Genomic DNA, 27,279 nt, shown 5'->3' on the forward strand with positions numbered 1-27,279 from the left:
TTAATAGATTTTTAAATTTTAGATGCATTACATAAAACGATTTCCGATTTTCTTTATAGACTTAACATTTTATTCTTTACTACAAAATACTTATTTTAACGTATATACTCGTTTTTTTAGATATTTTAAACCAAATAAATTTATTCTTGAAAAAACAACTGTTGATTTTAAATGATAAAAATAATTTTTCAAGAGCCGATAGATTATAAATACTAGATTTTTTGATATTGTGTGTTGAGACTTTGTTTTTTCATACTTAATCTGAATAAACTGAATCCAATTCTTGTACGACTCTATTACCGAAAAGTTATTTTCAGGTAGCGCACCAATCACTTAAAACTTTTTTTTGTGTTTCAATAAATAATCTATATCACAAACTATTATCCTTTAAATTGTTTAGCTTTTGGAAAAAGGTACAAAATTAAGATAAGTAAATGCATAAATAATAAAAATAGTCGATCTTAATAAAGGCAAAATGGTGGACATTACCAATTTTCATAGTGAAATTCGTAGTGGAAAAAATATACTAGCTTTGATTATTAATATTTTCAACTTTACATTGGTTTCAAACAAAAGTTTCCACATTTCATTAGTGTAAAAATATTTTTGATTCAATTTGAGTTAATTCTGTAGGTTTCTATATATTTATATGAAAAATAGCAAACCTTAATCGAATGTAAATTACCGAAAAAAGAAAAACGCAACGTAATTTTTGTTGTTATTAAGTCAATTAATAGTTTTTGAAAAAAAAAATTGAAATTAAAACTAAATACTTGTTAGCAAAATATTTTTGTTATAAAAGGTACTAAACTGTTGCCGTATAAACTTAGTAGTAAATATATAAATAAATTTGCTTATAAACACTAATAAACTATATCTAGGTTTATAAAATAAATAAACATTACGTTTTTTCTAAGTATATGCAAAATAACTTATTGTTTTAAAAAATCTATAAACTAAAGTGTGATTTTCATTTCACCCTTTAAGAGATCTTCATTTACAACTTAAATAATTAATTAGAAAATTAAATAAATTAGAACCTCAAATTTAAATCTAAACTTAATATACTTACAATATAAGTTTTTTTAAGATATACGGTTTAGAAATAACACTAATTAAAGTAAACAATTTATCTTTTTTGTGAGCTTTTCAAGTCCCAATCATTTTAGAAGCTTGTATTTAATTACATTTAAAACATTCAAAGAAATTGTCAAGAACAAAAAAAAACATTATTTAAAACTTAATTTTTTTTGAAATAAGCTAAAACTAAAAAAGTTTGTCAGATTATAAATTTAGTATTGAAAAAAAGCTGTTGACAAATTAATTGTATTTAAAGATAATTTAATCTTTATTCCAGTCTAATCTAGTGATTAATCTCGTGTTTACTTAAAAATTATATTCTTTCAAATAAGTGAAATATCTTTATATTTTAGTTTAGCAAAACAGTCGTACAAAAATATTAAAATTTTATTTAATCTAATATTTTACTAAGGTATTTTGTTAGATAAATAATGTTTTTTTTATCGTTAATTTGTAGTATTAAAATCATAAAGCAACATTATTGACTTTTTTTGGTGTTAATTTCTTTAGATTTTTAAGACACTAAAAGACGATTTTCCTTTTAGTTATGTAGAAAACTTTTGCGTAACTTGAATTTTACTTAAAGTTTACAAAAACTAAAAGTACTCTGAGAAAGTCCTAGACTATAACTAATACTATCAGTTGACTACACAGCTCTTATTGTTTTGTGCCTCAAAATAACTTTTCTAACTAACTTATTTATGTTAACTATAACTTTAAAAATTGGGAGTACACCATTTTAACCCGCGTATGACTCTGACCAATTAATATCTAACCCGATCACTTTTAAACCGATCACATCTATCCCAATCATTTCTAACCCGATCCTTTCTAAGCCGATCACTTCTAACCCGATCACTTCTAACCCGATCATTTCTAACCTGATCACTTCTATCCTGATAATATCTAACCCGAAAATTTCTAACCCGATCACTTCTAACCCGATATAATCTAACCCAATCATTTATCCAACCGATCTTTTCTAACCCGATCACTTCTAACCCGATTCTTTTAAATGCGATCTAGCTCGATCATGTCTAAATCAATAACTTCTAACCCGATAATGTCTTACTCGATAATTTTTTATACCGTAAATATGTAACTAAATTAGTAAAACTTTGTTTTTTTAGATTTTTTTAGTCAGGATTTAGTTTACAAACAAAGAAAACTTTATAGAATTGTTCTTTTATTGAAATATAAGTTTATTTTGTCTCGAACAAAACATATTGTTTACTAACTTATACTTCAAATGTACTTTTTAAAATTTACCTTATTTCAGTTTATTATAACTTCGAAATGTTGTTTTTATTTTGAAATTTTTATTTATAAGATTATCTGAATAAAATTTATATTAAAGTAAGATGATATTTAAGACTTTCTTTTTGACTTACAAGATTTAACGAACAACTTTTTTTTTTAAGTAAAGAAATAAGTAGCTATATGATACAGCTAAAATGATATATGTTTTATTTTATTAGGATCTATTTGCTTGATGCTAGGGTCCAGCCCATAGAAAAAGTCAGACATTTTGGTTTTTTATAGTACGCGTAGCGTGTCTAAAAATGTTAATAACTTTTATTATTATTAACTTTTTTTCAATATGTTTTGATTTAATTTTCTTTTTTAAAATCAAATTTGGCCAGCTTTTAATATTGTAAATCAAACAAAATAAAGTTGGTTAAAAACCAACGTAGAAAAACACTGTCTCAATTCTTTTATTTAAAAAACAAAAAAAAAATTCAGAGATCCCTCGTTTCATAATTTTTTTTAATTATGTTGCTTTAAGAGAAATAATACAGTTAGTACTTTAAATCTAAAACAAACTTGTTATTTAGTAAGAGTATTGTTTACAATTGAAATATCGAAACAACATTATTACTATAGCATTAGTTTTTTGTGAAAATCAATTATTTTGTGTATAAGATTTTTTTTTAATTTTGCCTACAAACTGTCGCTTCAGTACTTTGTACTTAATCCCGCTTGGTTAAGATCACAACAGCGGTTTCTCGCGATTATTCCTGCCTGATGAGTCCTAATTAGGATGAAACTTATCGTAGGATTGTCTCGGATGTTGTTGTTGATCTTGCTGTAAAGTTCATTAACTATTATTGATGGTGCGAAACATGTCAACTTTGTTGATTATTGCAGTTTTAAATACTGGCTTTGTGTATAAAAAAAGCGATAGTTTTATAAATTTTAATTAACATGCATTTCAAAACATACTAGTACGAATTTTTGTTAGTCAGTTTGCAATATAATTTTAAACAACTATTTTTTTTAATGTAATAGTCCTTACAAACTCTCAATATTTACATTGAATTTTGATTTTATTCTTTAAGTTGCATCTTATTTTTATAAAAACACTTGTAAGTAGTATAAAAACATTTTTTTAGACTAATTCTTACTATATTATTTATTGATAATTACACTTTCTTAAGTCCTTTAGTTACAATAAAACAGTTATGTGATACTGTTAGTGATTTTAAACTTAAATTAAAATACAAAAACTTTAAATACTTATAAACTTACTGTTTATGTACACTTTAACTAATTTGTTAAGATTTAAAGATTCTTTTATTAAAACAGCTGTGGTGATAAACACAGATAAAAAAAATTACATTAAAAATATAATTTACTAATTTTTTTTTAATATCAACATAAAACTTTAAGCCTGCAAAAATTGTTTAAAGAAATAATTACGTTAACTTCATTTTAACAAAACAAAAGAAAAATATAAGTTTATTGTTGTTACATTTTAGAAACATTGTTAATTTAAAACTTTTCGATATATATTAGCGACTTTAGCCTGTGTTCGTTAGTTATGAAGTTTTACCATTAAAAAACCGATAAATACTTCAGTATATTTTAAAGATTTAATAAGTTAAACTTATGTAAATTTATTATCAAAACAACTCTAATTTTCTAGATTACTTATTGAAAAAGTATGATTTTTTTGTAAAGGGTTTTTTGTATCAAGAATTTTACAAATACAAATAGAGTGCAATAGTTTATTTTGTTTAACAACAGCTGTTTCGAAAGACAGATATCCAATCTCTTCAGGCTTCAACAAAATAAGAACAAGCACATTTTAGGCAACTAAATTTTACATCAAGAATTTTACAAATATCCAATAAACAATATAAAGAATTTATGCGAAAACTTGTGTAACGCACACCAGTTTAAGCAAATTTGTTAAATTACAGACATTTTAAATAAACAAAAACTATTATATGCTTTCAATTTATACCATATCAACATCAAACTATAAACGATTTTAAAAAACTGCATGATTACGTAATAATATTTTTAATATTAAAAGAGCTTGTGTTGTTTAATATATTAAGCGATTAGGACAATAAATAGAATAGTTTTTCTTCTTTATTATTTAAACAAATACAGTTTAGTTCATCTAACAAATGATGTTGCACTCGACAAACAAATATAACAGTAAAGCTATAAACTTTCCAACAAACACTCGCTTTAATCAAAGATTATATTCTAAAACAAATCTGCAATTAAGCAATTACCTCTCACTTTTGTTTTCATTGATGAATTGCGCATTTAATATTATATGTATATACAGCAAGATGTTGCTCTTATAATTATTGTAGAGATTTAATACATGGTGAACTGGTACACTGAAACATAATATTTAGTAAGATGATTTTATTAACAAATAGTAATTTTAAATACTTGTTAAACATATTTGTTAAAAAAACCTAATCTTTTTAATTATTTAAACTAAGCTCCAGTAAAAAAATATTTTGTTATTGTAATATATACGTAGAGATTCGTATACTAACTTTTTGTTCGGCTTTTTGAAAATAGCAAAAAACAATTGTTAATATTTAATTGAAACGAGATAAAAACTTAATATAATAGACGAAAAAAATATAAATAGTTTTTAAAAATGTAAATTCTTATTAATATTCATAATAAGTTTACTTTAAAAATCTTTTAGTTTAGGTATAAAAAGCAGTTTTTGTTTTTATTTTTAAATTGTTTAAAACTCTTCACTTCGGAAAACGGTAAAATTAGTATTATAAAGTAAAACATAATTTGTTAATACACAAACTTTTATAAAATTTATTTGAGTTTTATTTATACAAAACTATCAAAAATTACAATATTTGGACATTTAAAACTTGGCTTTATTTCGTTGTTTTGCAAGTGCTTAACAATTATAAAAATTATAATGAGAAAATTTATTTTTTTAACGATGTTCTGTCTACAAATTTATATTAAAATAACTTTTTTACACTCAAAAATATAAACAAAAACACTAGTAACTTAGGCCTAAGTTTTCAACATTTAACTTAACTATTTTAAATACTAAGGTATCTTATTTTACATTAAAGAAGTCTTTTGTTTTATAAAACATTTCATTTTAACAATTAAGTTTTGTGCATTTGTTTTCATTTCAACAATAATCACAATTACTGATAACATTTTAACCAAAAATTTCTATAAGCATTTTATAACAAAAAAAAAACCTAAGCTGTGATTTGTATTGATTTTTGTATTCCAGTTGAAATTAAGAAGTTTAATTTTTCTTAATACATTTTTCTATGTATAATATGAAAGTATGTACTTAAACATTAGTTGAACATTTAATACGTGAAAAACTTAAAATCAATAGCATTCATGATAATTTCTAAATTAGTATAGTTAGCAGTAAATATTAACAATTTGAAGTAAGTTTTAAATAACATTGAGAAAATAATTTCTATTTTAAATTAACATCATTCAGTATTCAGAAAACTTTTGTTTACTAAAAACTTATCTATTTTTAGTTAAAATGTTATGCTTGAGTGAATGTTTAGTAATTTTTTCATAGAGCTATAGCTATTGCGCCTACAACCGCTAGATTTACACTTTAGGCAACTAGTGTAAAATTCATATGTCTTAGAAGCTGTCCTCAATCATCCTAAAAATTATAAAAACCTTATAAGATTAAAAAGTTTTAGAAACTGATATTTTCAAAAAACTTTAAAATTCTAAGTTATCTTGTGGTAATTAATGACCATAAGCATCCTGAGTGTATGGTAACATAGTAAGATATGTAGCTCAACAGTCAACCTGTAAAATTTAAGCAAACTTCTGTGCAACCATTGACCAGCATTTGGTACAATGCATATGAGAAATCGAGTGCTGCTGATTGACAGGTGAGATTCATGGAGAAATATCAACTTGTTTCCTGCTTGGCAACAATGTTATATAAAATGCAATTATTAAAAAAGATTAATATGAAACGTAAAAAATCATGTATACATGTATAAACTGTCTATTAACTGTTTCTGACCAGGTTGCAGCAATTTCAAAATTAAAGTTAATATTGCTGGCATTTGAAACTTGAATGTTCTTTATAGTGCAATCAAGCGGAACTTGTAATGGGTTTAGAAAAACTTAGCATTTTAGGTCATTAATGAGTTGTTAGTTTACTTAATGCCATTGTTTAGTTTTTAAAAAAGTTAAAAGACTTTTTTTTAGAGAATCTTTATATGTCTTTTTTGTATAGCGTTTAATAACAGTTAAATAGTTATGAGCTATTTTAATTAGATGTATAGCCCCTTTAATAAATAATTGAAAGTTAACTTTATACTTAAATACCTGACTGCTGTTTTTTTGTTTAAATTGAATAAATCTCTATATTTGTACTTTAGAATGTTGTTGTGCTTACTGTGTCTTACAATTTTATAACAATGAACAGTTAATGAAAACTATTGTTATCAGTTCATGAGCTAAAAGTGTTGGTTTTAATTGTATTGTTTTTAAAAAAAAGTATGACAATAAAGAAAAAAGTCTTAATTTTTGTTTAGATAGTTATAAAAAAATTTTTATATATATTAAAAAAAAATAAAAGTTTTTTTTTGTGAACTTTAGGGCTACCACAAGGTCAGGTAAGTCAAAAAATCAGAATAAAAAAAGAAAAACTAAAAAAATTGACAAAAGTCAGAAATTAAAGAGGGTTGGTTTTGAAAAAAAATCAGGAAAAGTCAGAAAATTTGATAAAATTAAAAAATAAAATTAGTAATTGTCAGTTTAAATTTACAAAACTCCATATTTTCCTAAGCCTTCAAATTGTAAATATCAATTAAAACTTGTTATGTCAGACTAAAACTGCAAGATTTTCTTTAAATTATAAAAAGTTACTTTATTTCTAATGCCTTCATCAGGTATAAATTGATGAAATAAGTGTTCACAGTTGCCACTTTACCTGAAAACCATGACAAACCTTGAATTTTGAACAATTTCAACATGTTCAGTAGTAAAGTTTTGGTTTGACAAAAAATATCCTTCATAAAGGTAATATGTTTTGTCATCATTAGAATTTTCTTCATCAAAAATCCACATTTAATGTAGCTTTAAAATTTTTTAATAATTTTTAACAAAGATTCGTACCTTAAACTTAACTTTAAACTAAAAATAGACCCAAAAATATTTATTAAAAACAACCTGGAAAATTTTTTGAAAGTTTAAAGAAAGTTTTAAAAAGCAAGTGGCAACTCTGTCCTTTATAAAATTGCAAAATATATCTATTGATGTATTGAACAACTACCCTGCTTGAATAGGTAATTTTGTATGTGATTTAGTATTGATGATTTTTGGCAAGGACCTTTCTATAGTTCAACTTTGACATATACACAAAAGTTAATCTTGTAGAAATTTAGAATCAAAGTGTTTTTTGTTTTAGTAAACAATTAAGTTCTGTATAATTAAGAAGTAAGTTTAGTATTTTATGTAACAAGTTTATGTGTATATTATAGCTCTTTATGTTATATTAAATTGTTTATACTTAAATAATAAATTATAATAGAGCTATTTTCCATGATAAGTTAATGTATTTGTAATTTTTATAGAATAACTTAAGTTTTTTTAATGAATAAGTGTAGATTTATTTTTTACAAAATTTATACTAAATGATAAGGGGAAATTATTAATTAATAATTTTGTATTTTTTACACTTACTTAAGTATATTCGTATCTAATTAATTTTAAATTAATAGATTTTATACTAAATAGTTTAGGTAGTATTTTAAACTAAGTAAATTATTTATTTAGTTATACAGTTTTCAGATAAATAATTTTTATTCTAAAATATTACTTCTAGTTTATTTTACATCTTTTATGCTAAGTTTAACTATATTTTGCTGATAGAGCTGTTTGTTGAAAACAAAGTAATTATACACAGGCGGTTCAAGTAATGTAATGGAAGTTAGAAGATTCTAATCAGCAAAAAAAAACACTGTAGTTATAACCTGTAAAAAAATAAGATTTAAAGCTTTTAATATTTTTAAGTGCTTGATTATGTGTTTTAGAATAAGTTTAAATTAAGAATTAAAAAAGTCAGGAAAATTTTAGTAAAAAGTCAGGAAAAAGTCAGGATAAGTCAGGAAATTTTTCTTAGCTTGATCTGTGGCAACCCTTGAATTTGTTAGCCTTTAGTAACTAAATGTGTTTTAAATTAGGTAAATATTATTGAACAATTTTGTGATAAGGCTGCAGGTTTTAGTTTTAAACCATTTTATTATTATTGTTACAATTTATATAGTTATACTACCAACTCATTTGAGATATTTTATATTAATTAAGCCAGAGTTTCTGTCTTTTATTAGCAGTGTTGCCACTAAACCTGTAATCCTTAAAAACCTTGATTCTAAAAACTTAGGTAAAAACTTGAAGATCCTGCAATAAGTAAAGCTTAACAAAATAACCTGGATAAGCCTGGTTTTTTAAACAACTATCTACATATCAGGTTAAAATAACTTAATTGACACAAAAACTCTATCATTGGAAAATGTTTCTCTTTTAATTTTTTTTTTCATAAAAAATACATTTAGAGCAGTAGTAGTTTAAACCTACTAAAGTTTCTTAAAAAATGTCTGTTACTTAGAAACTGCCTAATTTAAGATTTCTATAAATTTTAACAAAATAATTTAGAAGTTATAATTAGCTTTAGATCTAAAACATATAATTTAAAAAAAAATTTCATATAAATATTTATGTTGTTTAGATTTACCTTAAATTATTTTTGTATAAATTTTTTTTTTTAATTTTGATATTTTAATTTAGATATCTATAAAGTTCTATAAATCTTAATATAAAACAACAATCTAATTTATTTTTTTTGCTTTAAGTTTTGAAAATAACTTGACTGGGGTTTGGGCTTAAAGCTCTAAAATTCAAACTTAGTTTTTAGAAAAAAAAAACAATATTCTATAACTTAACTTTTGATAAAAGTGAAAAAACAACCTTAGCAACTTTGGATTAAGCTTTAGTTATTAATTTAAAATATTTCTAGTAATTACTTATATATTTTTGAATTTATAACATATTTAGTTTTTGTTTTAAATAATTTTATCTAAACATTTTAATTTTGTGCTGATAATAAGAAAAATTCTAGATAATATAATAAAGAAGTGTTAATCTATATTTAAGTCTAACGATTAGTTTTTTTTTTTTAAGATTATACTAAAAACTAAAACATGTGCTTTGATCTAAATAAGGGTATTCAAGGCTTTTTTTAAAGGTCCCAATTAAGAAATTCAAAAAGCTATTGCCCTTTGAACTCATGGCCCCAGTAAGTCTCCTTTACTTCTCACTACCCCATTTGCCCTGTTGCTGCTTATAGTCCCGAAAGGGGCCACTTGGCCAACTTTTGGAAACCCTGGTCTATATTAACTTTTGTACCATTTACTTTAATTAAAAATGGTAATATATTTTTTATTTTAGTCCTCTATTTGTAACATAAAAGTATATAATTAATTATAAATTAATAGTTATTAAATTAATATTTTATAAAGAAACAGTTTTCATAGTTCTAAATTTTATAAACAGAAAAACTTTAAACTTAAAGTTAATCTTAAGAAAAATAATTTTTAACTTAATTAGTTTTCATCTTAAAGTTTAACAGCATGTTTCAAATTTGTCACATTTATTTTAAACTTGTCATAGTATCATTAAAAAAGTAAGTATAACTAGGAAAAATAAATATCTTTTGTTGGTTAGTTAAGTATAAGTAAACTTTAAACATTTTACAATTTTCTCCACATTTAATTATGAATTAAGTTATTTTTTTAGTAAGTCTGACTAGTGTTGTTATGTTACTACTAATACATATTACTAAATTTATATTTTTTACAAGTCTCTAGTTTTTAAAAGAATATGCAAATTTAAATGGCAGGCCCGTTTGTAATTACAGACTAGCCACTAGATTTAAATATTTTTTAAATGTTTTGAAACAACACATTTTTAGTCATTTTAAATTTTAAGTCAAGTTTAAAGTTAGATAATGTGTTAAGTATTATAATAACATTAAAAAAATCTATTTTAAATGAGTTTTTTAATCTAAAAAAACTTTTATGATGACAAAAAAGATGATAGATTTTTTGTGTCAAGTCGAAATTTCACTACTTTGTATGTAATACAGTTTAAAATTTTAAGTTCCTAGTGATTTTTGTTCAAAATTTCTCAAGTTCAAGATTATTTTGCCTGAATTAACAAATTCCAGGTTTTTACAGGATTCAAGGTATAGTCGCCACTCTGTGAATTTTATATTTAGTTAGAGGTTGACTAGTGTATTTGATAGTGGTATTTATTGTTGATCATACAATTTTATGTAAGTTTGAGCTTGTCTCACAGATCTTTTCATTCAATGCTTTAGTTTTGATAAAATTTCACTAGTGTTTTCTTTAAGTATACTCCAAAATACTTTTCTTAAACTTTAATAGAAACACCTATTTCCAAAAATGTAGTGTTGTTGAATCTAGTGGCAGTAGCTGCTGTATTTTTGTAAGTAAATCGCTAAACTACTACTCGAACTCTATTATGACATTTTAACTTGTCTATTTAATACTTTTTTAGATTGTTTTTGCATAATTTTTTTTTTTTATTTCTTTTTTAGTAAGCTTAAGTGAAGCATCAGCGCTGTTTATACAAGGTCAAACCCTAGAATGGGTAGCTGTAAAATTTGCATGAAGGGACACTTTTGCATTAGGACACGTTAACACGAGTAGTCACTTTTTGTAACAAGGGACATTTTTTAACTCTGACACTTTTTCACAGCGTCAATTTTGCACGAGTTTAAAATGTTTTTAATTAATCTTTTTAGTTTTAATTTTATTTGTTCTTAGTTAAACTCTTACTGTCACTGATACCCCTAACCCTTTAGGGCGGTCCTTATTTTTTTTTTTTTTAGATATTTTAATTATATATAGTTCATTTTTTTAGTTTTTACGATCAATGGATTCCTACTTTTACCTTCAGTATGTATTTGTTTTTTTATGTTATTTTGATAAATAACTTTTTATTGTTTTATTTTTGTTATTTTTTTTTTTTATATTAATTTTCATTAGTTGTTTCTTTTTATTGTTTACAATCACTGTTACCACTGAGGCTAACCCTTACCCTCACTTACTTACTCTTAATGTTCAAATTATACTTATAAAACTTATTATTTCGCTTCACAGCATCACCTAAAAAACCTTTCACAATTTAAAAAATTAAAAAATCTACGGCCCCTCAGGCAAAATTTTTAAAAATATACCTTTAAATACCCATCTTTTAGGTCACTTTGCATCATCAGTTCAAGAATATCTAGTATAAGTTTTATATTATTGCTTTGTTGCTTCCCTTTTTGCAGCTATGTCCCTCTAAATTTCTTAAATAATATTGACCTTTGTAAATCATGTTATACATTTGAATTTTTTATCCTTAACTTTTTACACAGTGAAATAATTTTAGTTAAATTCTACTATTTTTTATTTTATTTATAGATTTTATAAAAACTTAAAACTTTTAAAATGCCAAAAAGTCGGAAAAGAAATATTCATATATCAGCTAAAAAAGAAAATAACTGCCTGATAGTACCAAGTAGAAAGATGACAAGATTTGAATATGCCAGACAGAATATATTCAAGTCGCTAACAAATCCTATGAACCAAAACTACCCTGAATTTGTTATGTTGAACAAGAAAAAAGCTTTTGAAAAAATTGATAGGAAAATGTTAGAGAAAACAGAAGACTTTGGGAATCAAGGTTTTAATCTTTTAATTGAATATTATAAGGTATTTAATCTAGACAAAAAGCTAAGTACAGTAACCTCTCGCATCTTTACGCACTCGTGACGTTACGCACTCTCGTTTAGTTACGCATTTTAGAATTCTAAAAAATTCAAAAAAAAAAAAGCTTTTTTTTATATTGCACAAATTAGGTTTATTGTATAATTTTTATTTAAAATATGCTTTTAAATGCTAACTCACCTCTCTATATCTTTAGACGCTGTAAATTCATGTTTCTTGACTTATTGATAACCATTTAATAAATATATCTTTAACACAATGCTAGAAAAGTTTATCCTTATGTGGGCAAAGGTAAAATTAGAAAAAAGTTCTAGTAACATATACAATTTTTATTAAATACTTTTCTTATATTTTATATATTTTTGTTTTAAAAAAGAAATCTATTACAGCACCAAATGAATATATTTTAAAAGACTACAGAAACAAATTTTAATATGGACATCACACCATTTCTTAGTTCTAAACAAATGCTTAATTATGAATTTGCTAAGTAGAATAGGATATTAATGTTATGTATCAAATAAGTCACATATAAATAAAGATAAAGCAAAGTTCTACTTATTATTAAAACTAGTAAAATTTTTCTACAAGTATTACTATTTTACATAAATTTAAAACCTTTTTTTTAATATATGTATAGTTTTATCTTTTGTTTTCATATTTATAAATAAAGTAAACGAATTGTTAAAAGTAAAAAAGTCCCCGGTCTGCTTTTAACTAGAAGTAATATCAAAAAACAGACTTTATAGTAAGATATTTTTGTACCTCTCGTATCTTTACGATCTCTCATATCTTTACGCACTTTTTCTGTGGACACAATGTGCGTAAATAAGCGAGAGGTTACTGTACTCCTTTTTTAATTTTAAAGACTGTATCGTTGTTTAATTTATTTTTATTTAGGTTAAGGTTCAACGTTGTAAGTTGTTTTAAAAATCAAAACATAACTTTTTTACTCTGATTTTTCATAACTAAACCAAGTAATTGATTACCATTTATAAACAGTGCAAGACTAAACTATTGTTTCCGAAACTCGTTTTCTTATTCACCCACTAGGAAAAATCTTTTTAAATAATATTGGCCCCTATCAGATAATTGTTTAAAAGAGTTTCTTATCAAATTTATTTTTTGTCCCTTAACTAGTTGTTTTCCTGATAAAAAAGTTAACCATAAAGGGTAATATTGCCCATTTTATGAAGTTCTGTAAAGGCTTGAAAGATTGATAAAAATTGCTATGTTACGCAATATTTGAAATATAATTTTTTAAATATTAAACTTTACATTTTACAGAAAACTATGATTTGGAAAAGGATGAACTTTTGACATCAATGAAATTTAACAAAATCTTACTTACTAAAATTAAAGATGATAAAATAAAGAAATGTGTGATGTCCAAAACTGATATAAAAAAATGTTTAGTAATATATAACTTATCAAACATTTTCAAGTTGTTAAGTTCAATTAGAGTTTCTATGAGCCTTATAGAGCGCTGTTTTCCTATGGTTGCTGATTCTGATCATTTTCTAGAGTTAGACTTTATCTATATTGTAAAGATACTTTCAAGCAGTGGCTTGAACATTGACTCAGAATTGCAAGTATTCAATGCAGCAAATAGCTGGTTGTGTCATGACATAACTAAACGGAGGAAGTATGCAAAAGATATTTTGTCTAAGGTTAGACTTTCACTACTATCAGTTCCTGCATTAAAACAAATTTTAGAAAATGTATCATCAAATTATCCTGAATGTAGTAATATAATTGGCGCTGTTTTAAATAACAAACAACAATTAAACACAACAAGATACTGCGACCAAGCTAATTTTAATATATTTGTTTGTGGAGGTGAAAATGTTAAACTAAAGAACGTTTCTAATGATCTTAAACTATTCTATGCAAACAATTTTAGTGAAGTCAATCTGTTGCCACACATGAAAGAAGCCAGATGCATTTTTGAAGCAGTTTGTATAAAAGGTGAAATTTATGTTTTTGGTGGCATGGACTATGAAGGAAATGTTGTAGGACTAATTGAAAAATACTCGCCAGATACCAAAACTTGGGAGAATGTAACTAACATGATAGATGATCGTAAATTTTTTTCTGCTTGTTCTTTTATGGATAATATTTATATCATCGGCGGCAGTATGGGTTATTCTATAGGAAGGCACGATACAGCAACTTGTTTTGAGTTAAACACAAAAAATCTGAAATGGAAAGAAATATCAACAATGAACAATGTGAGAAAGAATTTAGCTTGCTCGGTGTTTGAAGGAAGAATTTTTGTATCTGGTGGATTCCATAATGGGAGATTAAACACTGTTGAAGCATACGACCATGTTGGAGATACCTGGGAAAACATGCCAAATATGATTGATAGAAGGAAAGGCCACAAATCAGTTGCAGTTAAAAATAAATTGTTTGTATTTGGTGGATCTTATACAAACAGTTGTGAGGTATTTGAATCAATTACTAATAAGTTTACTCTGATAAAACAACCTACACCAGCTTCTAGATATAATTTACACGAAATTTCTGGAGTGATTACAGTTGGCTGCAAGATTTTTGTTTTCCAGAAAAATATTGTCATAACCTATGATTTTAAAAACGAAGAATGGTCCAAACATAAATTTAAAGCAACAAAAAATATAAGATTTTTTTCTTGTGTTAAATTACCTGTCAAATAGTTTCATAAAAATACTAAAAAACTCGTTTAAAAAAAAAAACAAGAATTTGTTTTTTTTTTTTATTTATATCTCTTTAATTTTTGATATCTATTGTTTGCTTTTATTATATTTACTGAGTAGAATTAAAAAACAAACTAAGATTTAAATTTATAAAAAAAATTTATAGGATTTTGAAAATTAGACATATCATATATAATAAAAGTTTTATAGCACTATAGGTTAGTTTTATTTTAGTTTTAATGTGAAATAAATAACAATTTTTTATAGTGTTGTTTTTTATTGTTACCTAAATCCAAAGACTACCATATCAAATTACTTTTTAATAATTATAAAAATTTATTATTTACTATAAATACGTAGTTTTAATGTAAATACAGTAACCTCTCGCATATTTACGCACTCGTGACGTTACGCACTCTCGTTTAGTTACGCATTTTAGAAATCTAAAAGAATCAAAAAATATTTATTTTTTTAATTGCACAAATTAAATTTATAGTATTTTTTTAATTTGAAATATATTTTTAAATACTTACTCACCCCTCTATATTTTTAGACTTTGTAAACTTATGTTTCTTGACTAATTGATAAACATTTAGTTATACCTCAGTTTATAAGAAATTTTGTTAACAATAAAAGATTAAATTAAATTATGAAAAAAATATGACTGTGTTAAATGATAAAGTATAATGAAAGTTTAAAACACTAATAAACAATACAGCATTCTTGCCCTATATATGAATAAACATCTAAAAAAGAAATCTAATGAAATTTCCCAGCAAAAAGTAGCAGTGATACGTAATAAATTTAGAACTTGAACAATATAGAGCTTACAAATCTATTACAGCACCAAATACATACTGTTGTAAAAGGCTATACAACATATTTTAATATAGACACCACACCATTTCTTAATTGTAAACGAATGCTTAGTTATAAATTGTATTTGCTAAGTAGAAAAGAATATAAATGTTAATTATCAAATAAGTCACAAATAAATAAAGATAAAATATACAAAGATTCTCTACAAGTATTATTATTCTATATAAAGTAAACTATTTTAAAGTTTTGCAGTTATTGTTGTAATATAAAAAATAAAAATTTAAATAAGAAACAGATAGTTTTTTAAATATATTTTAAATTTTTTCATTAATGATATAGGATTAGTCTCTTATTTTTGTTAACACTAGTTAGGAAAAATGTTTTTTTGTTTAAAAATAGATCTGCTTTTAATTAGTTTAAAAGGTAATTCAAATTTTTTAAGTTAGTTTTAAGCTAGAGCAGGTAGAATAACAAGTGATGATCTCAAAACTCACTTGCTTGATCTTTGGAAAACGTTTATCGTTGCAGAGGGGGGAGTGAGATTTTATGTTTTCTACCATAGAAAAATAAAATAAAACCTGTTTGAACACAGTTTGGAGTATTTTTAATTTCCATATATCTATTTCTTGTTAATAAAGCAGACTATCAAGTAATTGTGATCGAGTCTTTATTGTTCTATTTCAAACTACTCTAAAAAAGTCATTGCATGTACTGCAAGCGGTGCGATTTCAAATTGAGTGTTTTATGGGTGTGGGAATCAAAAACGTTGGGAGCCACTGCTTTAAAGTGTGTTTACAATAACTAATTTAATAATGAAAGTAATTTTGATAAAAACTGTGGAAACAGGTCAAAATTGCACGATGAAAATGTTACACCATGGGTCAATTTTGCACGAGTTACAATTTTGCACGGAGGCTCATTTTTGTACGAGAGTAAAAAAAAATGTCTCCTCGTCCAAATTTGACAGCTACTCATAAATTGTATCAGTATTTGCGTTTGTTAAGTTACTTGTAGATTTATTTCTGAATCCATGGGAAAACACTGCGATTAAATAAAATATAGTTTTTAAAATTAAAGATATAACAACTGATGAGTTTTTAAGTTTTACTTTACTTGAAATCTTTCAAATATTTGTAAACTCATAAAATAATTCTGTAAATCAAACTGTAAATTCTGATCTGTTAAATTAAATATCTAAAGTTAAGATTATTTTAGTATATTAAATATAACTTAAAATTTTTTTTTCAAAGTTTGCTTAAAATATAAATTAAGGCCATAGGGGAGTAAAAACACTTTTTTTACAAAAATTAACTTTTGCTTTTATATGATAGCTTTAAGTAAAAACTACTTTTTATAGAATTAAAAACTATCATTTAACTTTTGTGATATTTTATTTTTTGTAAAAATTTTCCGATACAAACGTATGGACCGCAAATTTTTTCGGGTCAATCTTCTCGAAAATTTTAATAAACACTAAAATTCTATCTCCTTATTTATTTTTCAAGCAATCTTCTTCAAATTTTCAGGAAATTTTCCTTATATTAAGAAAAAAAACGATACTATGAATTTAAAAATTCAAAAAGATAAAACTTTATAAAAAAAAAAAAAGTCCTCTTTTTCAATAAAAAATTATTTTCATTTAAATTTGTTTTTTTAATTCCATAGTAAAGATTTTTTTTGTAACTTTATAAAGATTAGACTGTGAAAGTTTGAAAAAGATTTCTTAAAAAATTTAGGAAAAGATAGATTTTAAATAAAATAATCTTTTTTTGCTGTTTAAGTTTTCCCTTACCATAGGAAACCTACTATGCGGCAAGACTTTGACTGGTCATATCTCGAAAAATTATTTGAATTTTTTATTACGATGAAAGCATCTTGAAGCTTAGAATAAAGTTTTTAAAATAAGAATAAAAAACATGGCTAACCCCCTCTATGGCTTTAACTTAAATTAAATAAAAAACTAATTAGCGCCATGAACATTATCTTGATAATTAAACAGATAAAACAACAAAACTTTAACTCATAGTTAGTAACAACTAATTTATTATAACCATTTTATTTTGTAGTAAAATCGTTCACACTTTTCATTTAGTTCTTAAGAGTTTTTATTTATTTAAAACACAATGCAAAATACATTTAAATATTTTTTTCAATAACGAAAGTATTTATTATTTCATAATCTCACAAAAGTGTACTGACTATAAAAATATTGTTAATAGCTCGTATATAAAAATGCTAATTGGCTAAAACTAATCTAGTGTAAAAATGCTTTTGCATGCAAGTTCAAAAAAAAATCGAAAACCTCCTTCAAATTTTTAATAGCAAAACACTGGTTGATTTGATTAACAAAAGTTTCACAGCACTAATCATTTTAACAATGTTTAAAAAACACAGTTGTTAGTTTTAATTAAACCTTTTTCTAAAATAGACCTTAAAACGATGTGAAAAATCTAAGAATTTTTGATATTATTATCAAATATTATAAAATTAATGTTAAAAACTCAAAACTAAATTTAAGTTTTTGTACTAATCGTTTGCTTTTAATTTTGCAAAACTTTTAAAGATTAAACAAAAAACTTTTGAAACAGCTATAATATACACCTGTTAATTTTTAACTACCAAAAAGTTTATCCAACTAAACCATTCACTTTTTTTATGACGTCACATCAGTTTCCTATCAACACGTCATCACTAACGACTATATCCGGTTGAACTTGTTTACCTGAAAATAAATAATATGTAAAACAACTTTTTTTATTTAATATAAAGTTGATCAAAAATATATGCAAATATATAAATTTGTAAAACAACTGGGTTTTTTGTTTATGTAAAGTTTTTTATATGTAAATTTTTTAATTTGTAAAACAATTGGCTTTGTTTTTAAAGCGAAGTTTCTTATATGTAAAATAATTAATATAAAATTTCAAAATCTTTTTTTGTTTAGTTCATATAAGAAACAGTAGAATCAAATTGTATATGTATCGCTTACCTGATTGTAAAACAATTGAGTTTTTGTTCGTACAACATTAATTATTTAACTTATTGTTTACCTGATTGTATTTCATCCAGCAATCTTCTGCAAGCAACACCTATAGCTGAAACGAATATCAATGAAGCTCCTCCCACAGATAACCAATTTGTTTCATCTTTCAATATGAAGATCTGTTAAAATAAAATAAATAATATGTAATAATATCTATGAAGCGCCTCCCACAAATAACCAATTTGTTTCATCTTTCAATATGAAAATCTGTTATAATATAATAAATAATATATAATAATACTAGTGAGGTACCTTTGACAGATAACCAACTGGTATCAAAATCTAACATGAAAATCTTTAGGTAAAAAAAAAAACATTCATTTATATATAAACATACAACTTTAAAGTGAAAACAGATTTATTTAGTCTTTCAAGATGAAAATTTGTTAAATTAATAATAAATAGTATACACATAAATATAAGTGATGCACCCCCAACTGATTACCAGTATGCTTCATCTTTTAGTATGAAGATCTGTATAAGAAATAATAATAAATGTATTATAACTTATTATAAGTGATGCTCCACCGACTGGTAAACAATTTGTTTCGTTTGATATAAATATGTGGGGTAAACAATCGTATTTTTATATGCATCTAAGTATACATTTTGTAGGTTTTAACCCATATGTTTCTTCTTTAAAGATGTAAATATGTTACCTTGGTATATAATTCAGTTATACATATAACTGAGTTCTTTTTTATTGGACTACCAATTGCCAATGTCCTCACTTACTTTTCCAGATTTTAAAAATCACTGAAAGGAAAACATCTAATGAACTTAAATTAATGAAGAAACTTTAACTATATTTTATAATTACTATGAATATCAGTGGGAATATTTTATTGAAATATGGTCATTCGTTATTACTAGCAAAAACAAACTAATTTAGTATCGATCAACGAACAGCAGCTTATTATTGCAAGGTGCCAACACAACTAGTGTTCTACTGGATCCGGTCATAGCTTGCCAATATCTGGATCTAATTAGATTTAAATGTGAAAAGTAGAATCGATTCCAGTTTTGGTTGGATCTTGATTTGAAAAAATTATCTTCTTTAGTTCTAGTTAGACTTGAATTTAGTATAAAGGCCCAGATCCAGCCAAGAATATTTTGAGCTATGGTGGGTTCAGATGTTTCATTATTATTATTATTATTGTTATTATTATTGTTATTATTATTATTGTTATTACTATTATTATATTTAATTAAAGTTCAGGATCAATTTAAAGTATAGAATATAATCGGATCTGGAATTTGGATCCAGTAGAATTTATTCCTTAAATTTTATTGTTACAAAACAATGTTAAGTAAACATACGCCCTATGAAAATTGCAAAATAATCACACCCCTGACGAATGTTTTATAAGAGTTAATTAAAAAAGACAAATTAAAGATGAGTATGTGTTTTTTAAACTTTGAGACATATTTTTTATGGTCATTTAAAATGTATGCTAAATTGAATCAGAAACATACAAATATTTTGGTAGCATCTAACACACTCGAGGTTGCTGAAAAAAAATTACTGACTTTTCTTAATCAAAACCAATTCAAAATAACATAACCAAATACTTTAAATATTTAAATTTATTCCGAAAATTCAGTTAGACAGAAAGATGAATTGTGAAACCAAAACTGTCTAGAAAATAACATTATCAAAAATTAGTTTTTACAGGGTTGCCACAAATCTAGCTGAGAAAAGTTTCCTGACTTTTTACTAAACTTTTCCTGACTTTTCTAAATTAAACTTTTAATTTAAATTTACTCTACAACACATAATCACATTTTTGAAACTATATAAATCTTTCAATATTATTTTTATACAGGTTAAAACAATAGTTTTTTTTTTTGCACAATTAAATCATTGAAGTTCCATTACATCTATTAAACCAACTGTGTATGATTGATGTGTTCGCAATAAACAGCTCTATTACCAAAATGCTTTTATTTCCAACTTATAAATACAACTTATCTGAAAAAAGAAACAACATTTTACATTTTCTTACATAAATGCTAAAATCATTAAGGGCATAGGGTGGGGTCCGCCTTGATTTTAACAAGTAGATCTTATTTTATAAAGTTTTATCTGAGCTATCAGACATTTTCAACCGCTTAAAAAAATTCAAAGTATTTTTTAAGACATGAACGATCAAAGTCGGTCACCTCAATAGGTTCCTAATGGTAGGCGCAAACTAAAAATGCGAAAAAAAGACCATTTCACTAAAAATCTATCTCCTCCTTCATTTTTTAAGCAATCTTTTTCAAATTTTCACAGAAAGTGTATTACTAAATTTTGAAGAGGTTGAATGCAGGATTTTTTTTTTTTGAAAAATAAAATTTTTATTAAAAAAATATCTTTTTTTTTTGTTTTTTTTTAATGTAAAATTTTTAATTTTTAATATTTTTAAATTTCCAACATTCAAAGTCTTCTAAATTACAAAAGGAACGTTTCCTGAAAGTTTGAGGTCTCTAGCTCAAAAAATGAAGGAAGAGATGGGTTTTTAGTGATTTTTAATTTTCCGAGAAAATTGACCCCGAAAAATTTGCGGTCCATACGTTTGTATAGGATACTTTTTATAAAAATTACAATATCACAAAAGTAAAATAAGATTTTTTAATTCTATAAAAACTGGCTTGTAGTTTGTACTTTAAGCTTTTATTTAAGATACAATGTTATTTTTAGTAAAAAAAAAATGTCGGACCCCCCCCCTATGCCCTTAGTACTAAAAAGCATACAAAAACAGCATGTTCAAGTAGGGTAGTTATCCAATATATTAATAGAAAAACTTTTCAGTTTTATAAAAGATACTTTATTAAGTTTTACCAGATAAAGACATTGGAAGTTAGTTATTTTGTATATTTCCACGAAAATTTTGCAACTTTAGTTTTATGTTAAAAGATTATTAATTATTTTTTACTATTTGAAGGCTTTGCAAAATAGGGAATTTTGTTAAATTGAACTGACAAAATCTGACGTTTTTTCAAAATTTGTCAAATTTCCTGACTTTTCTTGACTTTTTTTTAAACCTCCATTTTTTTCTGCTTTTGTAATTTTTTTTTCCTGACCTTGTGGCAGCTCTGTTTTAAGTGATGATTAAACTTCTTATTAAGAGCATGTTTGTATTAAATTTCCTGATTTTTCCTGACTTTTGTCTATTATTTTGTTTGTTTTTCAGACTTTTCCTGATTTCCTGACATTACGGCAACTCTGCACACTACAAAATAAAATATACTTAAACTAGTTTCTATATTGATAAGGTTTTTTTTAAATAAACCTTAATGACAAAGTAGTATAAGTAAATAGATTTGAATAAAACTATAAACCAACTTAAACCATTACAAAATAATTTGCACACAGCGAATTGAACAATGAATTAAAAAATAAAACAAACCAACTTGAAACAGAAAGACGAACACAATTTGAAATGATCTGCACACAGCGAAGGTGACGGCTCTCTCATACCTTAAAGCCAGCGCCATCATTATTTGTGCTAACAGACCAATAGTGCCGTGAGCGAATGCTATCGGTATCTCACTTCTGCACGGCATTTGAAATCCTCCGTATAATGCCCAGGATACACCTGTTAAGGTGTAAAACAAACTTTTTGGAGCAAATACAAGATTGTACGCTGCTGTATTTCAGCATGCTTGAAAAAGCTTAAAACTATAGATATATAACTAATACATCGGTAATTGTTTAGGTAAATAACGTAAAATGTAATAACTAGAAAACAACAAATGCAAAAAAAATAACTCTTTTTAAAAACTTAAAGAAAGTAAACAATAAGGTATAAAACTATACAATTTTTAATGCAGTAGGTTGTAAGTTTTTAAATAAGTCACACTCACAGTCAATTATTCAAAAAAATTCTGTATTGTAAATACAATTTACGACTAAAGCTAACTTGTTGTTATTTTAGACCAGGGTTTCACAAACTTTTTTTCATAAGGCCCCCTTTGTAGAACTTACAAATCACAATGGTCCCCACTTCTCTAACAACATTTCTCATAAAACTAATGTTGAGCTTTTTTTTGCTCTTTATCATCAACTCCAGTATATCTAGTTTAAGTTTCAAACTACGGCCTTATGCCCCCTTTAACAGCTTATGGCCCTCAACTATTCTAAAAATTTACTGTAATATCTAGTTTAAGTTTCAAATTATGGCCTCTTAACCCTCTATATACATATTGACCACTTTGAGAAACCCTGTTTGAGACCAATTTAGTCTTTAACTATTATTTGTTGACTTGTTAACAAATTAACTTATGGATCATTGCAAAGTTATTTGGAAACAGCTGTATCACTTGTCAGCATATTTGTACACACATTAAAAACAATAAATTAAAGTTTTACATTCCAGCTTTTATCAACTTTTTATACACACAAAAAACACCTTTATTCAAAGATTAGTGTTAAAATTGTATACTTTGAAAAATAAACATAGTGCATGAATTTCAAACTTACCAGAGGTGATAAACAACCCCCAGAAACTGAAGTAATAAGTGGTTAGTGCTGGATGTAAATGACTGAGATGCCTGACCAATATGACCGTCAACGCGATCAGTACGGCTCCCACCAATGCGGCGCTAATACCAATTACACGGTCCATTGAATTCACATGCTCAACACGATTGGTGATTTCCCCGAATAAAAACTGTGGCTTGCTTATAAGGAACACTCCTGTAAACAATACTACATTTAATTAACAGTTCGTCTTAGTAAGTTTTGTTAAAAACAAAATTTGTAAAGTGTTACTTAAACTTATTGTCCTGCATTGAATTAAAAACATTAGTTTATTTAATCATTCTTCGGTAATTATTCAGGATCTTTGTTTAAAAGCTTAAAAGCACCTATTAGAAAGATGTGTTAACATTTAACAACACAAGTATAAAAGCAAAACTGTTAAGTATTACTGTATACAACTATATACTATATTTTTTCTGAGTCTAACTTAAAAGTTTTTGTAAAACAACTAGAATCATTTTTATTTATATAATTACTTTTCTAGATATCTATGAGAAAATTTGTTTTTTAGCCTAAAAATTAATAGTGTCTCTAAGTAAATTGGGAAAATATAACAAACAAACAATTTTTTATCATATACAATAACTTACCAATAACACTGAGAACAGAGCAAAAACTATCGTATTTAGTGAAAGGTTCGCCCAAAAAGAAATGAGAAATAACTCCTGTGAGAATTGTGCTGAAAAATGTAAGTGCTACAGCATCTCCGACCTTTAGAGATAAATTAGTTGTAAACTCATATTGGAATTTGGTAGCAGTGGGCACAAATGTTTTTAGATCAAATGTTAAAATATAACTTTATTCTAAGACAAAATGAATTTGTTGTTTTAGTTGAAAAACTAAGATTAAAAAGTGTTGCCAATATAAACACTACTGAACACAGCAATATGTTAAAAATGTCATTTAAAAAAAAAAGTTTACCAGATGATTAATGATTAGTTTAAATTAACTTATAACAAAACATAACAAAAAAATCTAAAACTTTATGAGCGGAGATAATAACCATTAGTTTTGAACATTTTGAGTATGGTTATATAAGACAATCATTAATAGTACTCTACATTTACAACAGTGACTACCAGAAATATTTTAGAAGTAAAAAATAATAAAAGTATTTCAACTTTAATAATAACGTCAGCTTTTTTAACAAAAGCTGACGGCACACAATTTTGTTATTAAATATTTTATTAACACAAGTCTAAAATCGTCACTAGCTAATACTCATTCATCAAAGTAATAAAACTCACCGCAATCTTGGTAACAGCAAGGTAGATGCACATTGATGATACATTTCCAACAACGCTTCTTAATATTATAAGTCCCACGTGTTTGGGTGGACCAAAAAATGGGTGACTGCCCTGTGTTTGAAAAAAAGTTATATTATTATAAAACATACCAACATGAACTTAAGATTGAAGTAATCATATACTAGATCCAATTGATTGATCTAGTCATAACTTGCCTAGTTCTGGATTCAAACAATTCTCTTTTTTTTTGTAAAAATTTTGAACTCCTTTCAGAATTTTAATTTTGAAATTAAGGTCCTGTCTGCTTACAGCCTGATCTCTACTTAGATTGGCAGGATCAGAAGCTTTAAACTAAGTATAGATCAGATTGTTACCAGAAAGTACCTTATTATAAAAATCGAGTTCAAGCCTAAACTTTTTTTGTGATACAAAAATTGTTCAACCCAAAACTCAACAAGCTGTGTACAGCTCCGTCAGTTGAATTCACTTAATTACTTACTAAATTCAACTACTAAATCAAAAAATACGCTAGAGTTTAGTTTAAGCTAAAAAGATGTTTTTTAATTCAAAAACATAGATTTAATTACATTATGGAACAAGTAGGTCAAAATTGGTGTTTGAGTAGAACACTTTTGAAGAAGTTTGTAACTCACAAAACAAAAAGGTTCATCAGAAAACAGTTTTGTCAAGAAAAACTAGGCCTTTTAAAGCAATACAAATTAACATACTATCAAATTTTCTTTAGTCATAACTTGTAATCGAGTAAATTACATGCTTGAAAATAGTATATAAATAAACAAGTACTTGTATTTAGGACACAAAAGAAAAAGTATACTACAACTTACTAATACTTACAAAAAATATATTTTTTAAATAAGCTACAAGTCACCTTATGATCCAAGTATGTGACAACTGGTAGCAAGTAGCAGTACTGAAGAGCCACTCTTCCGAAATTCTTCTGGACCACTGGCACAGTTTGGGTCTTGACTATTATGGACACTATAGCAAGAGCTACGTTGGTTAGAATACTTAATATGATACCTGTGAATAAAAAATATCATATGTTTAAATATATCTGTTTAAATACCATTTTAAAGAGATATGCATTATAAATTTATAGTGTATTAGACCTCATCTAGACTTTTCATCAGTCATTATCAACAACAAAACAGTTTAAAATAAGTAAAAATATTGTTAAACAACTACATATATAAGAAAAACTAAGTAATAAGACATATATAAACATTTATAAACAGTTATTCAACATAAATATAATATTTTTACATCAAGTTCTGTTTTGAGTTCTAAAGGTAAAGACCTCACAAACATAAAAGTTGCGTGGTTTACACGTTTAAATGCTGTTGCTTGGAAAAATTTAAAAATATTTATCATTAAATAAAAGAAAATGCCTTCATAATCAAAACATGTATTTAAAAAAAACAAAAACCACTAACTAATAACAAAAAATAACAATAAAATAAAACCAAAAACAAGAACAAACAAAGTAAAAAAAGTTGACTTGTACATAATTTGTTTTTAAAATAGGCTACCTAAAACTATTCAACTTTATTTCAACGTCACAATGTGTTTTATGTGTGATTCTTTAAAAATTTTGCTTTGTACTTTATTTCGTTCTGAAGATATGTATTAAACATTGAAACTGAGTAAACGATTCAAAAACTATTTTTTTCATATTATAATAATAAACAGTTATGTATTAAAATTGTAAGCTACAGTAAAATTACAAATACATATATATAACTAATCAAAAATTCTTAGTGTGTGGGTAATACTCAGTTTAGTTAATTGTTTGTTTAAAATTGGATTATAACTTTTTATTAAGTTATCTTCACTGATTACCAATAGTTGTTAACAGTTATTCTTTCATTTATAAAATTATTACAATTACTAATGTGGTCAGATACAGCTGTTTTACCTTTTAGACGTTCTTTCTATTTATCATTTTAGGTCTTTGTCAGGGATGCCACTCTTTGACTCAAAAAAACTGCTGTCCTGAGCGACAAAAAACCGTCCTGAGGCATCCTGAGTTTTTTCAAATCCTTAAATAATAAAAACTTTCCAAATTTAATGGAAATCGAAATTGGTTATGAAATCAAACAATATTGTAAATAAATTCAAGACTAAAAAAAAACTTTACTAGGATTTTTTTTAAACTTTAAAACTATCCCAAATTTTTATAAAAATCAATACTATCCTGAGTCAGCCTGAATTACAAAAAATCAACATGTTCTGAGTTATCCTGAGCTGTCCTGAGTCATTCTGAGGTTTTTTAAAACTTCAAAATATACTGAGTTTTCATGAGTGTGAGGCAACCCTGCATTGTTTGCATTATCTAAAAATATAATATGTAATAACTCTATATTTATTGATTAATATTTTTAGCATGATTGATAATGTTTTTATGAAAAAACAAAGCATCTTTTAAAATTGCTTTGTACATATAAATAAAACAGTTTTTAAGTGATTTTTACCATACACATTAAATATTAACCCTATATATTTATAGCTTGAAAAACAAAAGTTGTTTGTAGCTTTTTCAATTAATTTCTTTATATTTAATCTAATCAAACAAACTTTCTAAAGCTATTTTTTACAATTTTATATAATATCACCCATAACACTTTATGTTAAAAAATGACATTTTAGTTTACTAATTTTAAGTTTTCAGTTTTTCAGCTTGAATGCTTTTAAAACATAGACATAGAATTTGAATGTGTTTTAGACTTCTAAACTTTAATGAAAAAATATTTCACTTCAGAACCAACCTAATAAAAAAAATTCTTAT

Source organism: Thalia democratica, chromosome 7, assembly GCF_965202585.1.
Source record: "Thalia democratica chromosome 7, ktThaDemo2.hap1.1, whole genome shotgun sequence".
Classification (NCBI taxonomy): Eukaryota; Metazoa; Chordata; class Thaliacea; order Salpida; family Salpidae; genus Thalia; species Thalia democratica.